The sequence below is a fragment of the Nicotiana tabacum genome, chromosome 20, assembly GCF_000715075.1.
Source record: "Nicotiana tabacum cultivar K326 chromosome 20, ASM71507v2, whole genome shotgun sequence".
In the NCBI taxonomy this organism is placed as follows: domain Eukaryota; kingdom Viridiplantae; phylum Streptophyta; class Magnoliopsida; order Solanales; family Solanaceae; genus Nicotiana; species Nicotiana tabacum.
Window position 1 is genome coordinate 125,766,795 of NC_134099.1, and position 7,466 is coordinate 125,774,260.

Here is a 7,466-nt window from a genome sequence, read left to right on the forward strand (position 1 = left end):
TTCTAGAGATCGAAATTTGATTTTGAGACTTCCGGAATTTTGATAATGAATTATAGTACTGATCTAGAAAGTTTGGTCTAATTTCATCAAGTCGCGATTGGGTTTTTGACACGAAACATGAGTTAATTGTTTAACGAGCGAAATGAGTTTTGAACTGAGCAAATGAGCTGCGAATTGAGTTTCGACTGAAGGGCTATATTCGTATTATTATTTGTGACTCATAGGAACAAGAATCATCGAATTCCGAGTTCGTATGATGGAGTTAGAGCCTTTTTAGTGAAAAGAAAAGTTGCTGCAATTTTCTAGGCAGTTTCTGCATTTTTCGCATGTGAGAACAGTGACCGCACCTGCGTGAACAGTACCCATATACAGTACATGTGAACAGTACATGAACAGTCACGTGAACAGTAAAAACGTATGAACAGTACCCCCGAAATTCTGGACAATTTTAAGTCCAGCAATCCGGTTTTTGGTCATTTTTTTTGACTGCCAAGCTCGGGTTTTGGGCAATTTTGAGCAAGAAATCACGGGAATTCTTGGGGTAAGTGTTCTTGAATCCATTGTGATTTTATTTCATGAATAAATCTTCATTTTTGGCGTTAGATTATTGATATTTGAAGAGAAATGGAGGAATTTTCTAAAATTTCATAAAGATGAATTTTTAAGATTTGAAAGCCAATCCGATGTCGGATTTTGGTAAAATTTGTTTGGTTGGACTCGTGGTTGGATGGGTGTTCATATTCCGTGACTTTTGTCATATTCCGAGATGTGGGCCCCACGGGCGAATTTTGAGAGCAATTTCGGATTTTTAATGGAAAATGTAGAATTTCATATGGAATTAATTCCTATAATTTTTATTAACTGAATTGAATTATTGTGGCTAGATTCGAGGATTCGGAGGTCGATTTGAGAGACAAAGGCATCGGGAGCTAGAGGATTAGCCGGTTCGAGGTGAGTAATGATTGTAAATGATGTCCTGAGGGTTTGAAACCCCAGATTTGCACATCGTAGTGCTATATTGAGGTGAGACACGCGCTGGATGATGAGCGCGGGGTCTTTTATTGCTGGGGATTGAGACTTGGTCCATCCCGATTGATGATTTTATGCATATTTGATTGAAACTTATTTGTTATCATCATAATTTGGGCTGATTTCCATACTTGGGATTCGTGCCAATTATTTGAATCCTTCGAGAATTTTTATCACTATTTCCTCACTGTTTTGACTTATATTTAAACTCAGTCCTGTTTATAATTATTGTTTTACAAACTCAGCCGCTTTTATGCAGATTTGAAAATTCAAATGATATTTCTAAATGGGATTTTGGGCTGAGAACTACTGTTTTACAAATGCCCGAGGGGCTTATGATGATTTCCTAACTGAGTGAGGCCGAGGGCCATATGTGAGGATATGCCGAGTGATATGAGGCCGAGGGCCTGAGATACTTTATATGCCATGCGGTGGCTTGAGTGATGTGAGGCCGAGGGCCTGAGATACTTTATATGCCACGTGGTGGCTTGAGTGATGTGAGGATATGTTGAGTGATGATGCCACGAGGTGGCTTGATATAGCGCTTGGGCCGTAAGGGGCCCCTCCAGAGTCTGCACACCCACAGTGAGCGTGGGTACCCATTGTTCTGAGTGATTGATACAATGCCCGAGGGGCTGATACGAGTGATTGTGAGGTAGCTCGAGGGGCTGATACTATTATGAGAGTGAGCCTGAGGGGCTGTTACTGATCTGATATTGAGCCCGAGGGGCTGGCACTGTTCTGATATTGAGCCCGAGGGGCTAGCACTGTTCTGATATTGAGCCTGAAGGGCTGGTTCTGTTGATATTATGCCCGAGGGGCAGTTTGTTGTACATGTTTTGCCCGAGGGGCCGCTTACATTTCTATCATTTTTGTTACTCACTTGTAAACTACTTGTGTTTTTGCGTGATTTCTTGCCTTCAGTCTCTATTTATTATTATTACTCACTGAGTTGGAGTACTCACATTACTCCCTGCACCTTGTGTGCAGATTCAGGTATGTTTTGGCTGATCGGAGGCAGAGTCATCAGGGTTTAGCAAGGTAGCTACCGGCGTTCGCGGCACTGCTTTTCTCTCTCCTCATTTCATTAGTCTGTATTTGTACACTCCAAGCTTTCAGTTGTATTTATACCCTAGTAGATGCTCGTGACTTGTGACACCCCGGTTAGGGCTGTGTCGGGTTGTGCTTCTGTTAGTTATATCATTAAATCATATTTAAACTGTTTATTAATGTTTAACTATTTTTTAAAAGGCGATATGGGTTTGTTGGCCGGCCTTGTCTTCACGAGAGGCGCCATCACGACCGGAGCGGGGTTTGGGTCGTGACAATGATTTAGACGTGCATTGTTTGGTATGGTGGGAATCTGTACCGAACTTTATGAAAATTATGTATTCTTAGAGGCTTGTAGACAGATGTCATGTACGTAAAAGATTGTATGGTCTTGTCGGCCCATGTTCAGTACACGAGTGGTTATTTTGGTCTTATAGGCTCCTACTTCATATATATAAGTTTGTATTCTCTCGTGCTTTACTCCGGTTCATTTACCTATTATAGAATGATATGAAAGATACGTTACGTTGGTACTCATTCGAGTAAGGTACCGGGTGCCCATCGCAGCCAATCGGTTTGGGTCGTGACAACAATGCTACTTTTTATTTGAGGGAGGGTGGCCTTATTTTGATTTTGATGATGACTCAGATATTGTTATGCAATAGCTTTGATACTATTTCTTTTCTTTATTTTTTTACTTATCGTACTTTATTTTCGTACTTTTGGTATGTATATAAAGTTATCTTTCCATGTATATATTCATTCCCCTTTTATGTATATTCGTCTCAATCCCCTATTGTACATATTCAGTTTACTTTCCGTATATTGCTTTATAACTTCTTTTGCAATTTTCCTTAATAACATAGCTTCTTATTTCATTTAGTAGTTTTTGTTTTTTTTTTCAATTTGTAGCTTCTTACTTTTACATGTTTTCGTGATCAATAAGCCTTTGATTTTCTTAATGCCATGGTTCTTTCCAAAGGTGAAATTTGTGTGAACCGGGTGGCTCTTCCCGATGATGGATGGCATGACAAACCTTTTAAGGGTTTGAGTCCGCTTTCCTTATGTTTTTGTGTAAATAGTAGTAATGAATAAAAGTGTCTCAGGAAAATCTTCACTTGGTCCTAACACATTTACCTTTGATATTATGGTTAGAAACAAGTTGATTTGAAAAGAATGGTGCTAGTTGTGACCTTTAGACTCTTGTGTTGGCTAAACAATCATCCAATAGTTTTTCGAGACCATTTGTGTTGCTCAATTCTTATCTAAGGTTGTTGTGGGCCCTTGACTCTATTCTCTTTAGCAATCCAATAGCTTGTGAGCTGAGGAAGAAAAAAGGAGCAGAAGTGATAAAAGGTACAAAAAGAAGAAAAAGGGAAGGCAAAAAGAAAAAGAAAGAAAAGCCAAAAAGTCAAAAAAAGTGAACAATATAGAAAAATGAAGGGATTCAATAAAATCAATGATGAAATGCTTGGAATGATTAGAAAGGAGAAAAATGGTCGTCATGAACAAGAAAGAGTGATAGTGTGTCTCTCTAGTCCCCTAAGGAAGAAGAAAATGACTCAAAGAGTCAAGAAAGTGTGAGCCGAAATGAGAAAATAAAGTGCTTAAGGAAAGATGAAACCTTCATAGACCGATATATCCTACCTTGAACCAAAAGCCTTCATTATATTCCCGCTAAAACCCTATATGATTTCGAGTTGAGTGATCTTACATTAGTGGTGATTCATATAAGGGTCAAACATATTGTACTTAGAGCCGGACATGTGACCTTCTTTTAAGAGAGATGAGTGTATTTTTCCACAATCCTTGTATTGAGTGCTATAATATAAAGTGAGATTTGCTTATGGAGAGTAGAGGAGAAAGAGTTCGAGTTCCACAATGACCTACGTAGTAGAGGGAGCTTCCTTGATGAGTTAAGTCAACTCTTGATGCTCTTGTGTCGCACTAGAGCCATGGTGCTAAAAAGGTTGTGTGTTGTTGATAATGCATTTGTGTTGAGGGTAATTGTTAGTCACAATTGATACTTGATAAAGTCACCTTAGAACAACTGAAATTTTCCTTTCTTTTATCTTGTGGATATAGGAATTACTTTGTTTGCTTGAGGACAAGCAAAAGCTTAAGTTTGGGGGAGTTGATAACTATGGATTCTAGCCTATCTTATGCTCTCTTTTGCTTAGGTTTTGGATAAAAAATGTGTAAAAGTATTTCCGAAAACTGACTTATTGTGCTTGTTTGTAGGGTTTAGTCAAAATAAGGCAAGAAAGCCATATCCAACTCACGAAGGAGTTAAAATTGCACAAGTTCAAAGCTGAGAAGAAAGTGCTGACCGCGAAGGAAAAGAGAGGCCGCGGAAGGTCCACCACTGTAGTGGCCACAATTACGCTGTCCACGGAATTAAGATCTAGAGTAGGCATTTTTGGGGTATAACAGGGACTGCTAACCGTGGTGAAATAGCGCGGCAGCGGAATACGTGACGTGGCCGCGATGCAAATTTTGCTGAGGGCGAGATAGAGATTCAGAGGTCTTGCAATATGATCTCAAATGAGAAACGCGGCCCGCGAATATTTTACGCAGCCACGATTGAAGCCAACGCTGATGCAGAAGAATTTATGCTGTCCGCGGAACCTAGCCCAGTCCCAGTCCAAAATTGAAGAAACGCAGTCCGTGCTTGTTTTTGCGCGGCCGTGAAAGTTCATCCGCTGAGGCGCCCAGTATTCCGCTGACAGCGGAACCCGTAGGGTTATTTTTGTCCAGTAATTTCAGCTATGCATAAATAGATTTTTTCACATTTTTAGGTCATCTTTTGTATTAGGGAGCTCGTGAACAGCCGTACTTTACTTATTAGAGTAACTTCAGAGCAACTTTAGCTTAATTTCTTAGATTTTATTCTTGTAAACAACTTTTATGGCTTATATTTCATCTTTATCTTTGATTTCTACCTTGATCATGAGTAGATAAACCCATTATCTAGGGTTGTGACCCAACCCTAGTGTGGGTATTTAATGGGTCTTCAATTTTAAGGCTTAATTTTTATGGGTTGGTAATATTTAGATTGATTCATGCTTTAATTGTAGAATTGGTGGTTGCATACACTGATTCGTGCCTTTATGACTTAGACTCTTCTTGATAAAGAGGGATTAAGTCTAGGAAAATTAGGCTAACAAGGAATTGCGGTGCATTCAAGAGATTGATACCCCTAATTAAAGGGTTAAACCTAGAGATAGTAATACCCGACTTCAACCAATTTTACTTGCATTGTTTGAACACCCAATTAGTCTTGAGAAAGCCAATTAGGGCAAAGTCACTCAAACTACCCAGAGGTATAGAGTGAGTAATTATGTGTAAAGGTTATATCACGATCCCAAATATAACAAGCTTGTCCTAAATTTTAGATTCTATGGTGTAAGTCTCTTCCATAGTGCTTTTTATCAATTGAGAAAACTCTTACAAAAATATTGTACTTAGATTATTTTCAGCAATCAATAGCATTAAAAGTAGAATAGAAACAAATCCAAGCATGGTTAGAAGTGCAATTAAAAGCAACACGCGTAGCTAGATTAGATAGAAACCCAACTCCCAACCAATATTAACTCCCTGTGGAAATCGATCCCGGACTTTTGGGTAAAAGCTGCATCAACCACTCCTCGCCATTATATAGTGGTGCAGGGTTGGAGCCGATCAGCTTTCAGCCGGCCAAGAGCAACAGATTCAGAATAATATAGATAACAAGTGAGAGTGAGAGAACAGTAATTAAGGTCCGTCCAAAAGGGAAATAGGGGAGAGATTTATATAGTAGTAGAAATTGAGCAAACAAATAAGGAAACATTGTAAAATCAAACATAATAAAGGAAGTAATAGCATGTAGAATTAATTTAAATTTGGATTAGGAGAAAAATCAGGTAAACCCTAGTTCATCATGGAGAACCAAAAATAGTCAAAAATCTCACTAAATCGGATCCGTATGACCTTGCCATGATGCATATAGACGTTATATCGTCCAAATATCGAAGGGTAAAGCTGATCTCCCTTGATTCAGAGACTGGTATTTGCCAAAAATGGGGCAAATACTAAGTAACATCACATTCTTGTAAGTAATACTGAGGTAGCACGTAAAAGGTAAGAAAATCACAGAACGAATCCATGATTGAACCAGATTCAGAAGGGTTTCTGAATAAGGGAGGTGTTTGAGAGCGTATAGAGGTGGCGGATGAGTGCAACGGGTTAGGGTTTTATGGGTGAGGGGAGATAAAGAGATGGGTAGGTTTAGTATGGGTCGTTGATCATTTGAGATCAACGACCAGGATTAAAAGGGGAAGCGGGACGGGGGGAGGTTATTTTAAAGAGTACCGACCGAGTTAGGGAATTAGGGGGATCTGGTTTGGGCTGGGGACCTGGGTCAGGTATTTGGGCTTTGAATTGGTCCAATAATAACTCAAAATTGGGCTATAAATTAAAATACACGAAAATTGTTATTAAATAATTTATAAAATTATTTATTATATAATAAAATATTATGTGTGCAATAAAGTGATTGAAAATAATAACTTAAAATTATAAAAAATATAAAAATACTATTTTAGCACAAATAATGTAATAAAATACAATTATGTAGGAATATAAGTTGTTATCGCAAAATCATGTAAATAGCTTAAGAAAATACAAATATACTTACCTAAAATAAAATAAAATATTTTGAAACATATATGTTGATGCAAATAATAACTTTAGATAATTAACCCATTATAGAATATTTTAAGGGATAATTAATAAATAATCAAGTAATTTAAATGCGAAGAAATCAATTTGAAGCTCTAAAAAATGTGAAATATTATAGAAAATACTTGTATAATTCTTATAAATTAAGTAATGATGTAAATATGATATTTTGAAAGCATATATACTATTTTTAAAATATGAGGGCAAAATTGGATATCAACAGCTACCCCTCTTTACCCGAAAATGATGTAAGAGTTGCCGGGTAAAGAAAATGATGATCAATTTTGGCTGAGTTGAATGGGGAATGATGTGATTTAAAAATGGAGGCCGAACCCTGGTTCTTGAATTGCCTATATATCATTGGTGGTATGGGAATCAGGCCTTGTATAATTCTGGATCCAACGGTGAGTGAAACCGATGGAGTTGTTATAAGAATTATTATATGTCCTGAAGAGATCTCTTTGGGTAGGGTAGTGTTGTATGTAATGGACAATTTAGATGGGGTTATGAAAGCAAATTTTAGACGTTACGTATGTATCACAATCAAATATCTGAATGGTCGTAAGGTAAAAGGTATGCAATTACTGGTAGTCGGTTACGTTTGAAGCAATCAAAGGATGTGAACGTTGAGAATGGAAATCGGAGTGAGGATTGCTCCCGTATGTAGA